Source organism: Salvia hispanica, chromosome 1, assembly GCF_023119035.1.
Source record: "Salvia hispanica cultivar TCC Black 2014 chromosome 1, UniMelb_Shisp_WGS_1.0, whole genome shotgun sequence".
Lineage (NCBI taxonomy): Eukaryota > Viridiplantae > Streptophyta > Magnoliopsida > Lamiales > Lamiaceae > Salvia > Salvia hispanica.
In genome coordinates, this window is record NC_062965.1 from 2,753,825 (window position 1) to 2,775,579 (window position 21,755).

Sequence of the window (21,755 nt, forward strand, 5' to 3'; positions counted from 1 at the left end):
TCAAAATTTGTTTAATTGACCACTTATGCAAATGACGTTCAATTTCAGGTTTATGTTTCTTGAAAGAGAAAAAGCAGAATTTGTAGCAGTGGAATATTTCAAGAATCCACAATTTGTAATTTACATATTTCTATAAATATAATACAATACTTATACAGAGTCTTGATTCATCCAATAAATATAATACAATACTTATACAGAGTCTTGATTCATCCAGTGTAATGATTCATCTAGTGTAATAGTTCATCAATTAGGCTAAAAAATAAGTATGCAACCTAATAATAGGTCTATAACTAAAAAATAGGCCTGGAACTAAAAAAGAATTGTTTTATTACTTCCAAATTTTTGTTAGAGAAAAACTCAAAGTATATTTTTAAATGCGAAATAGTCTTCTCTCTCTAAGGGCATGTTCGCCCTTCCGTAATTGACTTTGGTGGGAATAAAACTCGATAGAAACAAAACGTGTTGGGCCCACCAACTCGTGTATAAATGCAGCCGTTTGCTGAACCTTATTTGGGAAACAAAATTGAGCTTATGTGATTGTTTGACTTCTGTTTCATGCATGCATTGTCGAATTTGTCCTCATTATTTTTTTATGATTCCGGTTCTAACCTCGTCCATCCCATTAATACGCGGCAAACTCTAGAATATAATTTAATTTCCCCTCCAAAAAGTTGTCGGTTTGTGCGCCTTTTTAGTATTGTAAATAGTACTCACACCTCCATTATTATGTATAGACTCTTCTGAGTCCCTTTACTTCGGTGAGTGTTAATAATTACAGCCACCATGGTCTCATTTCTTTTATCTCCTGAGTACTAATTGTTGATGCTTGTAGTTCCGATTACCATTACGTGCAGGTTTATATGGTGCAGAGCACAGGTGTTGTAGGTGATGGCTGCGTAGGTGGTGGTGCGCAGGGAGGTATGTTTAGCCATTTTCGAAGTTTATGCTCGCACCGATATTATTGACTGTGTGTGAGAGGTTTGTTTACACAGGGAATCCGCAAAAACCCCACCGGAAATATAAGAAGGGTGACCGGACGTGTCGGATGTGGATCCCACGTGAGGAAGAAATCTTGGCCGTGACTTTGGCTGAACTGGTTGCTTTGGGGTGGATAAGCCACATCTGGAGGTGTTCATGGGGATGCCGGCTGAAGCTCGTCTTGGATATCTTCTTAAGCTGATGGACGAGTAGTGTGTGCCGTTAACTGGAATTATTCGCCTATTATTATATTTCTATCTATGTGTGTGCGTGTTAGTCCGTCATGGTTATGGTGTAAAAGGGTATTTTGCAACTCACCCTGCACTGAAGGTTTATTAGGATTGTTTACTTTTGTTGTTTCCATTGCTTCTTATGTACGTGCTTTTGTTGCATCGATTGTGGTAGTGTTTGTTCTAGAAATTTGACCGTGACAAAATTATGTCAAGATTAGTTAATTGTTTTAGTTGCTCAACATTGTGTTTGTTGCATATGTTCGGCTATGGTTCATGAGTTGTAACCTGGTGACAGTATGCATGCACAACCACCAAGACAACATAGGCACAAAGTTTATATTGAAGTATGCAAGTGCAAGTGCATTAAATTTCGATTAGGTTACCAAAGTAAACATACACTTGCATGGACTTCAAAATAGCTTACAACCTACTTAGACGGACATAATTCGACGACAAACCCTACTAGATGGACATAATCCAACGATAAACCATACTAGATATTACGAGAACCATTACGAAACAAACAAAAATACACATTCACAACTATTTTCTGAAGTGCGAATGAGTGCATTAAATGCTTGGGAGCTAATAACAAAAAACCGATCATATTCCAAAATAACAAAACGATGCCATCGCCGTGCATATGATAGTCCATGCATACTTCAGTGTCACCCCCTTAAGACGTTGCCCTCACTCTAATGTTGCCTATTTTCCGACGGACGCCAATACCCCATACGGGAGTTGGACACACACGAGCTACCGGCAGGAGATAGGTGAGGAAGCTTTCCACCTTCATTCAAGGCCAAACGCTGCGAGACAGTGTTCTCATAGCGTGCCCGAAAGCTAGGACCAGGAGCAACATCAATGAAGTGAATGCGCGGTGATGTTGTAGAGTCCATGACTTTTGCTGGATCGTCCTCGTCAAAGAGTTTGCGACGGACGGTAGGCTTAGGAAAAACAGCTAGAGAGTTGACTTCTTCCTCCTCGTTGTCGATATCCATGTAGTCTATATTCTCCAACGAGTACATAGCGTCCTCACTGGATGAAGATATGACTATGACCTCCACTTCCGGTGTGGGGTTTTTGTGATCCTTAGAGAACATAGTTAGAAGCCGATTGTATTCGGGGTCGTCATGGTAATAGTAGGCGGCAGAGAACGGAGTTTTCTGCATGTTACATGGTGTCATTAAAACGCCAAGCCACATTATACGCATCAACAACGTATGGAAACGATCGAAAGTTTAATCCTTACCTCAATGATGCCAACCCAGACGAAATCTGCCGCATGAACGAAATGGTCCGCCCTGTCCCAGTAAGTTCCCTTGGACGTGATCACTTGTTTGAACGTTTGATAACACATCAACAGTAGCTTAACACGTGTCTCTAGCTCGGGCACATTGAACACTACTCCACACATGTTGTGGATCTCCCTTGCCGCGGCCATGAGGAAGAATGTTGGAGTATCATCTTCCTCCCAACCCAACTCCGCTTTAAGGTCTAGTATAGTGTCGATTAGTTTGGCATCCACTTTCGCATTCCACTTCCCGTTTTATAGGAAATGGGATTGCAGTGGAGCGTTGATGACCGTCATACGAGAGAAAGGAGATTGTATGGATATGTGTTTGTATGGTTGTGTTTAATCCAAAAATATGCATGTTTTTAAAAAGGCGTAATTTCACTATGTCTCGAATGACCCACAACCATAAAACCATCATTACACAACCCTTCATGCATTGAAATGTCAATGCCCTATCCAATTTCCTACCAAGTACCTAGCAAGATTTGCATATCCACTTTGAGAAACTAGTCGAACGCTCCATTTACTCTACCACACATCAATCGTAATCGAATGATATATTTGAGGTAGGTCTAGCTTTTCTGCCTAGAAAACTCAACCGAACACTTCCTCACGCACTCAACCTAATATCCCTTCAACTACTCAACCAACAAAAAGTTTGGTGCATTCAATTCAATGTACCAATTTTTTAGATTATGCTCTTATCGATGAGGTAGTAGAAGCGACAACGTCCTCCCTCAATTGTCATTTTTGGTCAAAATTGCAGTACAAACCGCATATGGTTACCTAAATATTTGACCATGGTTTACATTTGCACATCCGATCTAGACTTTGTGCATAAGACTTTATTGTTTTTTACTTGTTCTTAGTAGACCTAATGCTTAATCGGATTGTGTTATGGGATTTGTAAAAAAGGGAAAAGGTTGTACACTCACAATACAACAACATATCATACAACGGTCGTAAGGTCATAATATTGGTTCATAACAACAAAATGCCGACAATTACACAACACTACAAACGTAAAACACGGTCGTAATGACAAGCACACTACATCGTCTACACTACATAGGATAAGAACAACAAAAACAACATTATCAATAACTCATACATCGTAGCGGTTTTCAACCGTTACATTTAACAATTATCCGGCACTGGATGACGGGGCAGCAACGTCCACAAACAATGTCTACTCAACCAAGAGGAAATTGAATTTTTCAAGGACAAAATAGTAAAATCAACCCCAAAGATGCATGCACGGTAGCGGAGCAAAAATGTATATGTGGTTGGTCGGCTGAATTATTTAAGGCAAAAGTCTAGTCAAACAGTACGGGCCGTTAATATTAACTCGGGCCAACAATTTATATTAAAGAAACACCGAACCGTCACAATCCGTCAGATTTGTACCCAATTCTTGCCAAAAAAAGGGAACAGCGAACGCGCCCTAAGCATATAAAACGAGAGGGAAGGCTAAAAAACATTTTCAAAAATAGCATGTAAATGGTTAAAAGAAAATGTGGGGTGGGGATAGGGGTAGGTGGGTGGGGGTGGTGGGATGAATTGAATAATACTCCTCCCTCCACGAATAGAAGTCTCATTTCTATCCGATACGGATTTTAAGAAATGTTAAGAAAAGTGGGTGGAAGAAAGTTAGTGGAATAAGGATGCCACTTTTGTATATTAGTTTTAAAAGATATGTGAGTGGAATGAGTTTGTGGAATGCAGGATCCCTTTACTATTTATGGTAAGTATGAATCGGGATTCCTATTCGTGGATGGACCAAAATGAAAAAAACGGGACTCCTATTCGTGTACGGAGGGAGTAAATGTTTGTTGTGTATAGATACTCAAACAAAATATATACACATTAAAAGAAAATGTGGGGTATGTGTTTTGTAGCACATGATCCTTCCCATTGTACACAATATATTTGTTGAAAGGAAATCTTCTTGTTCCAACTAAATATTTGTTTCTCTTTCATATTGTGCAGCCCAAGCATGCCTATTTTGGTGAAGGAGCATTGTTTTTGTCAATGCATGTACTTTATGAAGACTGCAACACTCCATAATATTATCTATTTAATGCAACTATTGATTTATTTATATACTTTCTTGTTTCCAAATCTTCTCAGCATTTTAAAACTTTGTTCACTCACTCTTCTTTGCTTGATGAGTTATTTATCGATATTGTCTCTACAATATTAGTATTTGCTATACCAGTCAAAATATCCGTTACATTAACCAACCTATCAAGGTGCTTAACTTGGACCGGGATCTTGTTGAGCACACTATACCTTCTTGCGTGCTCAACGAGAACACGACGTTGACGCCGGGAAGTACAAGATGTGTATCGGTGTACGAAATAAAGGTTTCTATGCACAAAACATGCATACTACCCTCTAGGACCATGTAGAACCGAGCGTAATTCGTGCCAGGTTTTCTCATCTAAGCCAAAACAAATCGACACCGTAATACAAGGACAATACAATACAGAGCTCAAATAAACACTATCAATTATAAATCCTCGCACACATACCTTTTGCACTAAAAAGTAGTAATAGACGCCGTGCACAGCGGTACAACCGACTTCCTCCTACGACGGAACTCTGCAAACGAGATAATAACTCAAAAAAATATCAACAACTCCTGACAGACTCTAAATCCACGACCATATAACACAAGCGCCATACCGGAAACGATGGTCGATTGTAATAACGAAAGTCTTCGCCGGTTTCCTCCACCGAAGACGTGTACAGTAGTAGATCTGCTTTTTGGAAGCTTTGATGGGAGGGAGAGAGAGTATTCTCGGAATGCACAATTGCAAATGGTGTCCGAAATTTGACTTTGGGGGAAAATTGAATTTTTCAAGGACAAAATAGTAAAATCAACCCCAAAGATGCACGCTATGTAGCGGAGCAGAAATGTATATGTGGTTGGTCGGCTGAATTATTTAAGGCAAAAGTCTAGTCAAACAGTGCGGGCCGTTAATATTAACTCAGGCCAACAATTTATATCAAAGAAACACCGAACTGTCACAATCCGTCATATTTGCACTCAATTCTTGCCAAAAAAAGGGAATAGCGAACGCGCCCTATGCATATAAAACGGGAGGGAAAGCTAAAAAACGTTTTCAAATAACATGTAAAAGGTTAAAAGAAAATGTGGGGTGGGGATAGGGGTAGGTGGGTGGGACTGGTGGGAGGAATTGAATAATACTCCTCCCTCCATGAATAGAAGTCTCATTTCTATTCGATACGGATTTTAAGAAATCTTTAGAAAAGTGGGTGGAAGAAAGTTGTGGAATAAGGATGCCACTTGTGTATATTAGTTCTAAAAGATATGTGAGTGGAATGAATTAGTGGAATGCGGGGTCCCTTTACTATTTATGGTAAGTATGAACTGGGATTTCTATTCGTGGACGGATCAAAATGAAAAAACGGGACTCCTATTCGTGGACGGAGGGAGTAAATGTTTGTTGTGTATAGATACTCAAACAAAATATATACAAATTAAAAGAAAACGCAGGATATGTGTTTTGTAGCACATGATCCTTCCCATTGTAAGCAATATATTTGTTAAAAGAAAATCTTCTTGTTCCAACTAAATATTTGTTTCTCTTTCATATTGTGCAGCCCAAGCATGCCTATTTTGGTGAAGGAGCATTGTTTTTGTCTTCTATCCTTTAATGCATGTATTTTGAAGATCGCAACACTCCAAAATCTTATCTATTTAATGCAGCTATTGATTTATTTATATACTTTCTTGTTTCCAAATCTTCTCAGTATTTTAAAACTTTGTTCACACACTCTTCTTTGCTTGGTGAGTTATTTATCTATATTGTCTCCACAATATCAATATTTGCTACACCAATCACAATTTTTTTTATTTTCTCCATGCTTTGAATAGAGTAGAGTCGTTGCGTTCATGTTAGTCATTTTAAATCAATGAAGGCTAAATGACAAATTGCAATGTCATGATACTAGTATAGTACAATGTTTTAAAAATCGGACCGGTAAACGAAGCAACAAAGCTTTTGGTTCACGGTTCAATCAGTCAACCGGTTCGACCACTGGTCAAACCAGAAATGACATTATGAGATACTCCCTCCGTCTAGATGTCACACTTTTCTTTTTAGTTTGTCCCACAAAAGATGTCACATTTCCTCATTTGAAAAAAGTTTTTTTCTTACATCAATTATAAAATTATATTTTCTCTCACCACTTAACACACAAAATAACATCTTCTAAAATCCTATGCCATCTCCAAGTGTGACATCTACTATGGGACAGAGGGAGTACTATTTTTAACACCCGTGTTACGCATGGTCCAATAATTTTTTGGAAAATAGACATAAATTATGGAAACAAAACTTAGAAGTAAAAACCGAACAAAAAAATATGTTTTCAATAACTAAAAAAGTTCATAAATTTTGGGAACTAAAACCATACATTCTCAAAAGATACACAACTTAGACTCAAACATCAAACAAAAAATTCATAAGTTTAAACATAAAATGATTTAATCTTAAAAAAGTTAATCAAACACTAAGAAAATTAAAGAATAGGACCAAAGTACAATACAAATCTGGGCAAAATATGACCAACAAAGTACAACCCAATCAAATAAAAATGAACCGGGCCGACTGAAATAACACCACGTTGGGCCAGAAAAAAAAAAGCTCAAATCCTGAATAAACAGATACTCCTACTAAACTGAACTGAAGTGGACTGAATATCATATTGAAAAAAAATTGAAACATATTAATCAGTCACTTGGGAAATTAAATAGATGTAGAACACAAAATAGAGTATGCCTTTAGTAAAGTTAGGCCCATTTTGTTTCTTAACATTAGAAGGTACTTTTAATATCATTTGAGGTCGGTTAACTATAGGTTAATATCAGTTGAAGTACTATTTTATTATTTCTAAGTTTTTTTAGACGACAATATCATCAATACTTTAAAGGGTATATATTTTTAATAAACTTATCATATACTCGTTTTTTTTTTATAAATATCTGTATTATATATTTTTGATAAATTTTTTAAATATAATTTGACCTTCAATATTATCACTTAATTTTGTGACATGCAAGAAAAGATCTTTATTCAATTTTTTATTATTAAAGAAAACTTCTTTATTTAATTTTAAAATTCATTAATATAAAAAGATTGAAGAAGCAATTTTATGTCACAAAATTAAGTGATAATATTGAAGGTCAAATTATATTTAGAAATTTATAATCGAAAATATATTGTAAAGATTTTATTAAAAATATGAGTATATGATAAGTTTATTAAAAATATATACCCTTTAAGGTATTGAGAGTATTTTCGTCCAGAAAAACTTGGAAATAGTAAAAAAGTACTTCAAATGATATTAATACATAGTTAATGGATTTCAAATGATATTTTCAAAGTTCGCAGACCTAAAATGATACTTTTGTAAAGTTTATGGACTAAAAAAGATGTCCCTCTTAAATATAAACTTATGTCCCCTTTTAAGAAGATAACAGTCTAATTCAATTGAAGGGAATGTTTCCAAATTCCAAGCCCAGCGGCCTACTTGGGCCACCGGATCCATGTTTTCTTTCGAGCCATACACGTCCACCCCGGCCCATAGATATTTGTACTTTCATGTCCCCTGGAATGTGATCAAATGAAAACTTTAAATATTGTACAAACTCAAAACTTTGATTTGGACTATTGAAAAATGTCAACAGATTGCAAAAAAACATCAACAGGAAAATGTCAACAGAATTTCAACGGTAGTCAATAATTGATGTTGTGTTGATATTGTGTTGATACTGTGTTGACATTAAAATTTTTAAAATTTTACACTGTGTTGATATTGTATTGAAATTGTGTTGAAGCTGTGTTGAAAAGTTTTGAGTTTGTACAATATATAAGTTTGCATTTTATCACTACCCCATGTCCCCTATTCCTTGTTAGAAAGATGAGTGAAATATGCATTTAACCCCCCCAGCTTTGTGAGTTCTATAGCAAAAAAGGATACCACCTTTAACTCCTATCATTAAATTTATTCATGAATGAAATCATTTTTTCACCTTTTCGAACATTTTTAGGACCTAAATATCTTAGAGGGGTACGGGTCCCATGGAACCCCAACCATTTTAAGAATGACAATATATTATCTATGTTAATATTATGTCAAAGTTAGTCGGTAGCCAAGTTGGCTTCATTGTCAACCATTGACAGTGATGGATCATTTTTAAAGTTTCATTCAATTTTTAATTATTCTTCTTACAACTATATTTTGATTTTCCCTTATTTTTTTTTTAATTTTACAGTTCACTTGAGTTTGAGTTTGATTTTTACAAATTTATAGTATTTTTGTTATATATGTTTGAGAGTTAGATTGTCACAATAAGAGCAATTATTAGAAAATATTATTACATTTTATATTGATTTTTCTATTTTATACTTTATGTGTTGTTATTTATATCACTTTTTTGTTCTACATTTTAAATTGCTATGATTTAGAATTCAATTTAAGTTTTTCTTCTCTTTAATAGTTTTTTTTTTTTTAAAACTCGTTCGACAAAGTTTGTTTTTAATTTTTTAATATTTTTTTTATTTTTTTTACGTTTGTGGTGTATCTATCAATAATCACTTTACACATCTTTAATTTTATAGTAATTGATTTTCTAATTCGTCGACGCTAAAAAATACCATGGTACTAGGAACACTGATTTACCCCACCATTAAAATCATGCGTCCGGTACTAATTCCCTCTGTCTATCATTTAAGAGATCATTTTAATTCAACACAAATTTTAAAGATTAACTTAGTAAAGAAAAGTAAATGAACTAAGTAAGTGGAACGTGAAATACTCCCTTCGTCTCACAAAGATTGTCGCATTTTGACCGGGCACGAGTTTTAAGAAATATAATAGAAAGTGAGTTGAAAAAGTTAGTGGAATGTGGGTCCTACTTTTATATATTAGTTTTATAATAAAATGTGAGTAGGAATGAGTTAGTGAAATATAGGGTCCACTATTAAAAATGGTAAAAAGTAAAATGGGACAAACTTTGTGGGACGGACTGAAATGAAAAAATGAGATAATCTTTATGGGATGGAGGGAGAATATACTATAAGTAACGATATTGATGTCATTTAGATTTTATAAATCATTACCGTTTTCTATTCAATATTCCGAATTTTATAATATAGAGTATGAAATTTTCTAAATAATAATAATGATAAAAATACTCTATATATAAAGATTAGAAATAAAAATATTTTGAAATACTAAATATTAATACACACTAACCAATAAAATTTATGTTTCCTCATTTCCAAAGTAGTTGAGTTTTGTTCTTTTCGGTTTGTGACAAGGTAGTTTAATCATTTTCATTTTTGGCTAAAAAAATTATTATCACTCTTACTTTACTTTCTTTTCTTCTCTTATGGAGTAATTTTTATAGTAGTATTTGGTAATCCATTATTTTAAAAAATTAGTATACGAAAAAAAATTATAATCAAACCACCTTCGTCCTTTAAATATAGAATTTTGGAAATAACATGAGTTTAAATACACAATTGGTAAAGTAAGATAGATATAAATCATAAAAGTAATTAAAATATTATTAATGGAGAATGAATCACCTTATTAGAGATAATTTATTTTACTAAAATAGAAAGTTTATAATTACTATTGTTATGCACATCTATGGATACAATATTTTGTACAATAAAATTATTACTCATATATGTAACAATATTGACAAAATTTTTTAATTCTACATATCACTACCATTGTCCATAAAATATTTTTCAAATTTTATAATGTAATGGAGTATATTATTATGAAATTTACTAAAAAATTTTATTTATGTACTTAACCTTGATGTATACAAGATAATAGATTATAATTGGGAATCATTTCTTTTTTTTTTTTAGTAAAAATTTGTAATCTTACACTTACGTACTATCTTTTTTCTTTCATATATACTTCCTCTGTCGCGCCTTAGGAGTTCTGGTTGATCAATTTTGAGCGTCCTGCTTTAGGAGTTCCGGTTGAGATAAATTAATAAAAAAGGCCTACAAGTGTTAAAAGTGGATCCCAACATCCACTACAACTAATAAAAAAGTGTTAAAAGTGGGTCCCAACTTCCACTATAATATTTATTTATTGGACATTTAAATAAAAGTGGGTCACAACATTCACTACAGTGTTTACTTATTACACACTCAAATACTTTTTTCTTAAAACATGTGCCCTACTCAAATAAGACTCCTAAAGCGAGACGAATAGAAGAATACTTTAGTATAGTACTATTTGATACTCGTTTATTAAATAAATAAATATAGATTGCTTGATTACCAATATTGGGCTGCGCATTACTTTCAATGGACTATTGATATTGCAAGATCCAATTGTTACACAGAAATTATAGACCTCAATAAAGTTATTTAGGTATCATACATATGTAGGTAAAATTATTCATTATCAAAAATATCTTCATAAAAGTCCACAATATACATACGGATGTTATCAATATAGAGGTGTGTTAACGAAAACACCTCTTAAAGTAATATCATTTCACTATTCCTAGCTAATCATTTATACATGTTGACGAATAATCAGTTGTTATATGGCAATCATAAAAATGCTCAAGGGTAAATTTTATCGGCCAACAATATCCAATACGCTAGACAACAATTTTTTCTCGGCCAACAATATCTAATACGCATTGTTGTCTAGCATTTATACTATTACAGTGTAGCGTTTATAATATATTGCAGAGAATATGTGGTATCACAGTGTCACTTTAAGAGGTGTTGTCATTCTAACACAAACCTATCAAAATATATCACTAAAATTTTAATTTAATGACTTCATTCTTCCAAGTATACAATCAGTTGAACACACACTAATGCTGAAATCAAATGTGTTTATATACATAAGTATATAGTAACTTTGTTGACATTTTACATTAAAAATTAACCTATAAATATAAATAAATTTAAAATTAACCTATACATGCTAATCAATATGTAACAATTTAGGAAAATATTAAAATTTTAATTAAATATCTACAAATTTAAGAAAAAATAATTGAATACTGTATAATTTGGGAAGTTGCTTTTGAGGGGAAAAGAAAGCAAATCTATAAGCTGGCAAACCAAGTATTCATAGATGATAAATATACATGTTTTTCTCTCTATACGAAATCATGTACGTACATAGCCAACAGTGACCACATATCGCTGTCAACAAATTTCGTCTCTCAATCAAATTACGAATCTCTCAATCCTTCATCAAAAATAAAACAAATTTAATAATTGACCAACTTATGTATAAAAAGCCAAAAAAGGTCATATTAAAAAAAAATGCGCAAGGCCCTCAATTCCATTTTTAGTTTTCTGATTAGAATTATAAACTTTTGTGCGTGTATCACAGTCCTATATGTGATTTATACTTTCATTTACTATAAAATAATAAGAGTAAATACAAAAACTTATTATACACAAACGTATACTTTTATAAAAACTACTCCTCCGTCCTAAAAAAATATGCACTTTTCCCTTCGATATCAGTTTTAATGCAAAATTAGTAAGTAAGAGAGATGTAGAGAGAAAATTAATTTATAGAGTATATATTAGTGAAGAATGAGTCTTACTTCATTAGAGAGAAAAGAGTTTCCAAAATTAAAAAGTGCACATTCTTGTGGGTCGAACTAAAAATGATAGTGGATATTCTTGTGGGACGGAGGGAGTAATTACAAGCAAGATTCAAATGAAATTATCACCTTAAAGTAGGGGTGTCGAAATGGGCACCAGCGGGTGACATCCATACCTGATTTTGCGGGTACCTGAAACCGAAAAGCTCGATATTTTACTACCCAATCCTGACTCGTATGGTTATATGGGTATCCCAGTACCCGCAGTTGCGGGTACCCAAAACCATTGACATCATTTGAGTTGATATATGTGTGCCGCTATGTGTACGTATATACTCTCTCCGTCCACGAATAATAGGGCTATTTCATTTTTATCTCTCGTTTTGAAAAAAAATAATAAAGAGAGAGAATAATATAGTAAGAGAGATAATAATATTGATCCACTTTAACTATTTATTAAAGTATCATTTTTCCAAAACGAGGGATAAAAATGGAATAGACCTATTTTTCGTGGAAGAACGAAGTAATATATATGTGTATCAATATATGTGTGTATTGTTTTTCATCGCTACTAGCACCCATTCCGTCTAATGATAGGAGTCCAATTTTACCATTTTAGTAGTTTCGATTCATTTTATTATAAATGGTAGATAGACTTCACAAGCTAATAACTCATTCTGAAACTAAAATGTACATATTTTTGTGGAACAAATTAAAAAAAAAATAGTGCATATTTTTATGAACGGCTGCAATGATTAAAATCACGATTCAAATGAAATTATCACCTCAAATTTCCTCTATTTTGTGGAGTAACTCAGTCTTTAAGAAATTTTTATATTTTCCAAATTTCTTATCTTCTGAATCTTCATAATATCTTCGCAGATTTTGTTTATTTACTTTTCCTTAAAAATTGAAAGGTCATTGAATGATGGTCCCTATCATGTCCTCCAAATTTTAGTTGCCCAAATTAATGTTAATTAGCTTCAATTCCCAATGCATAAGTTGAGAAATTCGATTTTGGAGTGAATTTAAGAGTTGATTGACTAAAAGGTATTTTATCCGTCCGTCGTCAATATTAAGATTAGCACCCATTCCCACTTTAAGACTTTAAGTTGATTTCTCCAAGCATAGAAAAATCGACTGAATCAGATTCTGAATTATTGAAGTAGTATGAATAAAAATGAATCCACTAATTTTAAATACATTAATAAGAAAATAAAAAAATAATTGTTTTTTACTCACTGTATCTGCCAAAAATTTAGATTGTTCGAAGTGTAATTAAAATTACCATAAATTGTAAAGTGAGGTGCATTCCAACCACTCATTCCAGCCACATATCATTTAAAATTAATACTCCCTCCGTCCTATGTTACTCGCACTTTTTATTTTTTACCGTAAATTTGAGATTGATTTTTTAGTGTAATGAGGCACCACTTAATAAAAGACCTCTTAACTTAATCCAACATATTAATTAAATACATTAATTCTAACTTAAACTATAAATAGTGTAAGTAGTTTGTGATGAGCCGAAATGGAAGAATGCAAGTAACATGAGACTGAAGGAGTACTATATATAAGTGAGACTCATATTCGACTAACTTTCTCCATCCACTTTTCTTAACATTGCTTAAAAACCGTGCCGAAAAGAAATTAGATTCCTATTCACGGACGGAGGAAGTAATACATTATTTATAAAAAAACACAATTCAATGTACACCGTCGTCGTCGCGTGCAATAGCAAAAGTGCATTTGATGTAGCCCTGAACTAATAAGAGCTTCTCTAATGGCGGACGTCGCTGTAGGACGTCGCCGACGTCTGACCGGACGTCCCCCGTAGTGAGCGGGACGTCCGCCCACGCCCATCCCGAGTGCCCGTCGGATGGCCTCGCCCCTCGCCCCCACGTCCGATCGGACGTCCGCCACTGTGGCGAAGATCGGACGTCCGCGATTTTTCGATTTTTTTTTTAAACTCTATAAATAGGGCTCCCCCAACTTCATTTCATTCACACCACTTGTGTTGACAAGTTTCACTCTCTAAATCTACAAATTTCATTTCTACTACAATGGAGTACAATAGGAACTCCCCCACCACGAGCGGAGGAAACACACCCTCGACTCCCACCGGGGAGGGAAACTTTGCGGGATGAATCCCCAAATGGCGGGGATGAATCCCCAGATTGCGGGGATGGGCGGTATGCCGACGATGACTCTCCAAATGTTCTACAATATGTACACTTGGATGAGTCAGATGGATCAGATGATGCTCAGGGCAGCGGGGATGGGCGGTGTGCCGCCAAATATGTCGGGGATGGGTGGGATGATGCCAGCGGCAGTGGGGATGGGCGGTATGCCGCCAAATATGGCGGGGGTGAGTGGGATCAGGGACGGAGCGAGAAATTCTACGTAGGTGGGGCAAAAATATACATAAAGATATTTTAATACATTGAGAAGGGGCAAAAATAAGAATATTTTAAAAAAATTAAAATTAACTTATTAAAAGTAGTATACATAAATTATTTCTAGGTGGGGCATTTGCCCCTTGTGAACTCGAAATAGATCCGTCCCTGAGTGGGATGATGCCCGGGCAGTGGGGATGGGCGGTACGCCGCCAAATATGTCGGTGGGTGGGTCGGTGCAGCACAGGAGCCCGATGACGCTTAGGGAATTTGTCTATCGGCCATATAGATTTGTTGGTCGATGATTCCCCTAGTACTGTTCCGGAGACTCAGTTCGCCAGCATCAAGACTTTCTCTTTTGAGGAGCTGGGAGCCCACCTGGGGTTATCGCCGATCCGTGAGACTCCCGATGAGGCGGAGCCTGCTGCAAGGGCGAGAGCAGAGGCAAGGATAAGCCCGGGGGAAGGAGCGGGGGCAGAGGCAAGAACAAAGTCCCGAGATCTTCCTCGCACACGGGGGCGGGGCAGAGGCAGAGGAGGAGGAGGGTGAGGATGAGACTGAGAGGAGGACGATCTGGACCGTGTGGGAAAATGCCGCGCTTGCGAAGGCATGGATCGGTGTAGTAAAGGATCCTTATGTCGGGACGAACCAGTATGTTGACCGAATGTGGCATCGCATTAGTGCGGCCTACCTCATAGTCAAACCGTCTGGGGCAAAGCCTCGCAGTTCCAGCAGTGCTGGTTCGCACGAGCTCCCCGAAGCCGAGGAAGTGGCCCCGCTACCACGAACAGACTCTCGCCGGCGTCGTCGTCCGATGGGGCAAAAGGCTGCACAGCGGATGACGAGGGGAAGCGGCAGCGGCAAATGGGTCCTACGAGGTCGAATCGGAGGCCCCAGAAGGCCCAGCAGAACGACCGCCTCGCCCGCGCGCAGCTAACGAAGACCCTGATGCAGAGCACGAGTAGGTGGTATAGCGCGCAGGATCCAGTGTTTAAAAGGTTGTGCAAGGATGTGGTCGACCAATGTCGGCGCGATATAGGGATGCCTCCCATTGATGATTATGGCGTCGAGATTGGGGGCGGGGACGTCGGAGGCGGCAGCGGCACGGGCGACGGGGACGAGGACGAGGAGGAGGAGTGAGAGCCGAGGGTATTATGTAATTTTATTTTTAAATTATGTATTTTTTTTAAATTATGTAATTTTTTTTTAATTATGTAATTTTTTTATCATGTAATTTTTTAATGATGTTTTCAAATTTTCCCGTATTCGGTGTCGACATTTTAATTCCGCAAATTTTAAATCCGCAATTTGAATAATTGTGGGAAGGGCTAGTGGAAGTCCTAGTGCAGTGGGAAGGGCTAGTGATGTGGTAGTGGAATGAGAAGGGCTAGTGCGGACGTGACAGACAATTTTTGTGGGAAGGGGGCGCCACCGGAGACGCTCTAACTTTATCTCAAATTATAGGAATTAGTTTCTGAATTAGATGAATTATTTGGAAGGTTGTTACGTTTCTGAGAGTAAAGAAAAACAAACACCAAAAAATCTAAAGTGGTCCCTGCCATTACAGAAGAGGACTGCTATCTGTACATAAGTTGTTCACACTTCTTTTTGACAATCAATCAAATGCTCACCAGATTATGAAACATATACTAGTCTACATATACCACAATGCTATACTATATAGTACATAAAAACAACTACATGGAATTAATTACACTACCTCCATCGGAAAAAACAAAAATCTTAAAAATGGATGATACACGTTTCAATAATAGATAGATAGATACTGAGTTTTGAAGTGAATAGTGTTTTGTTTGCAAATTAAAAACCTTAAACAATTTGATTTTCAAAAATTGATTTTAATTAATTTATCTGTATCAAAAAAAAAAAAATTTGGATCTGGCAGTTGGATAGCGACAGCGTGGCTCTATTAGAGTTCTAATGCATATACTACTCTCTCCGTCGCATAGTGGATGTCACACTTTTCTTTTTAATTTATCGTACAAAAGATGTCACATTTTCTATTTTGGAAAAAATTATTTATCATATCAATTATAAAATTATATTTTCTCTCATTACTTAACACACAAAGTAATATCTCCTAAAATCTTGTACCATCTTATAAGTGTGATATCTATTATGGGACTTATTATGGGACTGAGGGAGTAATGTATTAAAACTAATTTAACCGTTAAAAATAAAATCATTTTACGTTTTTTAAAATAAAGAACAACCAGTATCTTGATGTCGTACAAAATCAATTCGTAGAGAAGATATCGATGTAGACAAAATTACTTGAGATATGCAGCGTAAAGGTACACTTAATCACAGTATACCTTGGCGGCTTCTTTTTCAGATTTCAAAGTTGACAGAGTGGGAAACATTTTCGGTATTTGTAGATTCCACTTCTAAGAAAATTATGCCTAATTAACCATTTACATGTTATTTGGATGTATATTAATTTCATCTCCCACAGTAAATAATTCTTTTAATTTCTACTTAAATCTTTTTTCAAATTTGGTACTCCCTCCGTCCCCGATTAAGAGTCACACTTTTTTATTTCGGTCCATCACTAATTAAGAGTCACACTTCATTTTTACCATAAATGGTAAGTAGGTCCCACATTCCACTAACTCACTACACTCACGTTTTATTATAAAACCAATATAAAAAAGTGGATCCCACATTCTACTGACCTTTTCAACCAACTTTTCTTTACATTTCTTAAAATTCGTGCCCGGTCAAAGTGTGATTCTTAATCGGGAAAGGAGGGAGTACGAAACTTGGCATGAACTATTTCTTTTAATTCATTTACTTTTTGAGGTAACAAATCTATTGAATTCTTTTCATATTTTTATTTTAAATTATATTTCTTATTGAATTCATTTACATTAATTTACTTTTTTAACACTAAAAATGCCATTGAATCCTTTGTAATCATTTTCTTAATATTTCAAATTTATTAATTGATTTTGTAAATTTACTGTGATTGAGTTTCAATAGCATGCATTCGATTTAAAAGTAATTAACTTTTTTGGCTAGACATTTACTTTTTCATTTTGATAATTAAATTTAAGGTGCTTTTTTTATTCAATAAACAAATAAAAATATACCACAAAAAAGAATAAAAAATTAAGGAAAAGAGGTATATTTCTGTTAAACCACAACATACACTTTTTTTTTCTTTTAGTACTTTCTTCTTCCATAAAAGATGTTACACTTGTGGGACGATACATAATTTTAGGAGGTTTTATTTTGTGTGTTAGGTGGAAAGAGAAAATATAATATTTATATTATTGTAAGAAAGAAATATTTCTAGAAAAAGAAACGTGACATCTTTAATAGGACAAACTAAAAAATAAAATTAGACATCTTTTATGAGACTGAGGAAGTATATTTTATAGAACATCTTTTATATTTTTAATAACAAAATCTAATTTAAATATCAAAATGATCCATTTACAAAGGAGCAACATTATTCGACCTCATCTTTACTCCCTCGTTCCTTCGTTCAGTTTTCTTGTTCATAAAATTTTTGCTAATTGATCCATTTACAAAGGAGCAACATTATACTATCTCAATTATAATTATTCACTTAACTATTTTTAAGTTTAATATACCATTTTTTTTATCGAATGATGTATGTTACAGATGGCAAGAAGGTAAGAAAGATGAGCTAAGCAATTTAGTTTAGGTACTATTAAATTTAAAATTTTGATTATTATCAGATTAAAATAGATATTAGGATTTTTTTTTAAGAAAAATGAGTAAATCAAAAGAATCACATATGCATAGATTTGATTTGTGGATGCTCATTTACCACCCAACTCGAGTTTTTATTACCATTATCATTTCCTTTTTTTTTTCTTTTAATTTTCTGTTTTGTAATTCACCCTCATGATTTCTGAGCCAATTTTTCTTGCACAATTATTGATTAATCTATCTATTCATATACTGTATTATATATTAATTGTTGTAGCATATGTGTACTGTCATTTAGTATTTCATTAACATATGTAGAGGTCCAACTACTTGGTTAGTAATGCTTTTGTTATTAGGATTGTTTTTACAAATTAAATAATTGAATAAAAATTATTCAATGCTATTTGATTTTATGATTATAGAATTTAGATGCATTCAAATTGTTCTTCAATTAAACACTAATATTATTGGAATTTTACTTATAATTTAAATAGTTAGATGAGATAAGTGACTGATTAATCTATTTTTTTTGCAATATTAAATACAAAGCAAATTAAAAAAGTAATTACTCAAACACTATTGTCATTAAAAATTATTTTAGAAAGCAACTAGTTGGATGAAAGTAATCCACCAGTTTATATGTCCATTTTTCAAAATTAAGTCTTAACCACATAAAAGATTTATGTAATCCAACACTAGTGTCATTATGATTTTATTTTAAAAACTAAATAGTTGGATTTGAATATTGCACTTACTGATCTATCTAATGGAGTATATATCTTAACCACATTTAAAAACTATTTAATCAGACACAAATTTTATTAAAATTTAATTTATAAATCAAATAGCTGGATGAAAATAATTTACTAATTACATATTTTACAATAATTAAGATCTTAATCGTATCAATATTTAGCGAGATCAATTATATAAACGTGATACAATATTTAGAGCATCCAGAAATCAATAGTACTTACTATATGTAAATGTGATACATAATACTCCATAGTCTCGTAGTAAAAATAATTGTATTGATGTTTTGTTTAATACAGATTTAAACATGAATGCCAGCCCAATTGGATCACTTTCGTTAATATGGTGAGAACCGGTACACACCACCTATTTTTTCACAGTGGAAGGGCTTTGGGGCTGATCGGGGTTTTTTTTTGAAAGAATAGAAGAGCGGGGCATTTTTTTCCGCCAATACCGACGGCGGCTTCAAGAACAAATGGCAGACAACAACTTCCATCATTGCCAACGTTCGTGCGTCTTTTGTGGGAATGAGTAGGCACCTCATTGACCATCATGCAGTTTTACCGGATGATATTGGTTATTTAGAGAAAAGTTTCCGAGAATCTGAGGTTTTACTACGAGAAATAAAAGATAAAATCTTTTGGTACTGGTGTATCAGATTAGCCCTTTATTTTCTGAGTTTCCTTCTCATGCTTTTCTTGCCAAACTTAGCTTCTGTGAAACAACCGGGTTCCGACTTCTATGAAGTCGCGAAAAACATCTTTTCGGTGGCGTGTGGACTCCTGTTATGCCAGTTCGTGGATGTTGTGATGAGAGACAAGTTCCAAGACGGTCGCGAGCTGAAGAAGAGTGTCGTCTTTATAGGGCGGATGATCCGTTATATGGTAGGAAGATTGAACGAGTGTCACCTCGTTAGAGAACCTTTTTTGTAAGTCTAAGCCTTTCCCCTACGATCTTCAACTCTCAGTGTAGTGACTTTAGTTTTCCCATTATCTTATGTTTAACTTGCTGTTTCCCCAATGAACTTATGTTTAGTTTGTTTAACTTGCTTTTGTTTAGTTTGGTTAACTTGCTGTTGTATCGGACGAATTTCCCCAATGAACTTTGTTTAGTTTATTTGTGACTGGGCATTGTTTATTTTATTTCTTATGTGTTTATTTGATTTTTAATTTTTCGGTTGACTAAATACAGTCCATGGATGTACCCTATTTCAATTCCGAACTAAGTTAGCGCAATTACGAAAAATCAAATTTTAACAAATAGTATTATTTTCTCAAATTGTACATTTCATAAACTCGTAATTCTGTTGGTCCTAATTTAAATAGATATGCTAATTGTCTTTATTTTTTTTAATTATAGATTTAAGTGACTTATTTTAAAAAATTTAATGTATTGATGGTATTATTTCACTTTTAGGTTAAAAAAAAAATCTAAAAAAACTTGTGTTTCTACCTGCTCTTTTAATATTGAATAAGAATCGCAATAATTGAAAATTCATGTGATAATTGATAACAAGCTGACGATATTGAATTCGATGAAAGAGAAATTAAGACTGATCCTGAATTGCCAAGTCTATTAATAGTTTTGATGTGAACATTAAGGATTGTATTTGTAAAGAATATTTATTACGCAATAATACAATTACATTGCACAACATAAGATATTGATATTTATATTCTATATATTTTCGTTAAAAAATATTATATTTATTGTCATGTTCAATTTGACCCTATAATTTTGAATTTTTGAATCCGCCATTGACTATATATTATCGTCCGATATTTGAGGTTTCAAAATAAATTTTATATCTAATATCTTATTCTATCACTAAATCAAATCTGCGTCTATATTGACTCAATTTAATGTAATTTTGAGTTTAATATCGCGCCAAACCAATGAAGACAGAGTAATGAAGTGAGCAGTGAATTAGTATGTTGTAGAGTACTTCCTGAATTTCATATTGCAGTGTTTATTTAAAACTCAATTTTCGTGTATTAGTACAGTGCAGGGAACTAAACTTTTTCTTTTTCATCCTTTTCGTTTGTTTTATGTTTGGCAGTTGACTAGGGGTGCAAATTTACTTATCGGGTTTCAGGTATACCGGATCCCAACCTAATACACGGCAGGTTTTGGGTACTCAAAACCTGAAATTATGTGTTCGAGTACGAGTTTGAGTAGTTAATATAAGGGTTTTTCGGATTTAGAGTATCCGAAACCTGTATTAGAGCACCCGACTAATACCCGATTAAACCCAATTAATTATATAGTTGTGATGAATATTTTTATTTAGATAGGGCTTATGACCTGTAGGGTAAATTTATTTAATCACATTTAGATTTATAAATGTTTTTAGTGTAATGCAACCCGATTTAGGATTGCTTTGACATTTTATTATTCTATTATCTAGACTTTAAACATCATGTTGCATTATTTATGTCCTTACTTGTTATCTTTTCGATATATAGTTATGCTTTCTCTAGTTTATATACATATTTATTTAAAATCTTAACAAATTTATTTTAATCTCTTTTTAAGTTTTAATTTATGCCAAAAAATTTCTTTATTTAAAATTTAGTATTTTCTATTCGTCTAATGCCATAGAATCATAATCTAGAGAAAACTAAAACATTAATATTGAAGTTTAAACTTTTAATAATAGTCAATAAATATTTTTTAATAATTTCTATTCTCATTTCAATATAATTTATATAAATAGAATAATTTTTTGGGTTTACGACTACCCGATTAGT

At 33.8% G+C, this 21,755-nt stretch overlaps 1 pseudogene; it reads right to left on the bottom strand.

The window, feature by feature from the left end:
- The window catches only part of LOC125224161, an 80,525-nt pseudogene that overhangs the window by 32,667 nt on the left and 26,103 nt on the right, over positions 1-21,755 (bottom strand).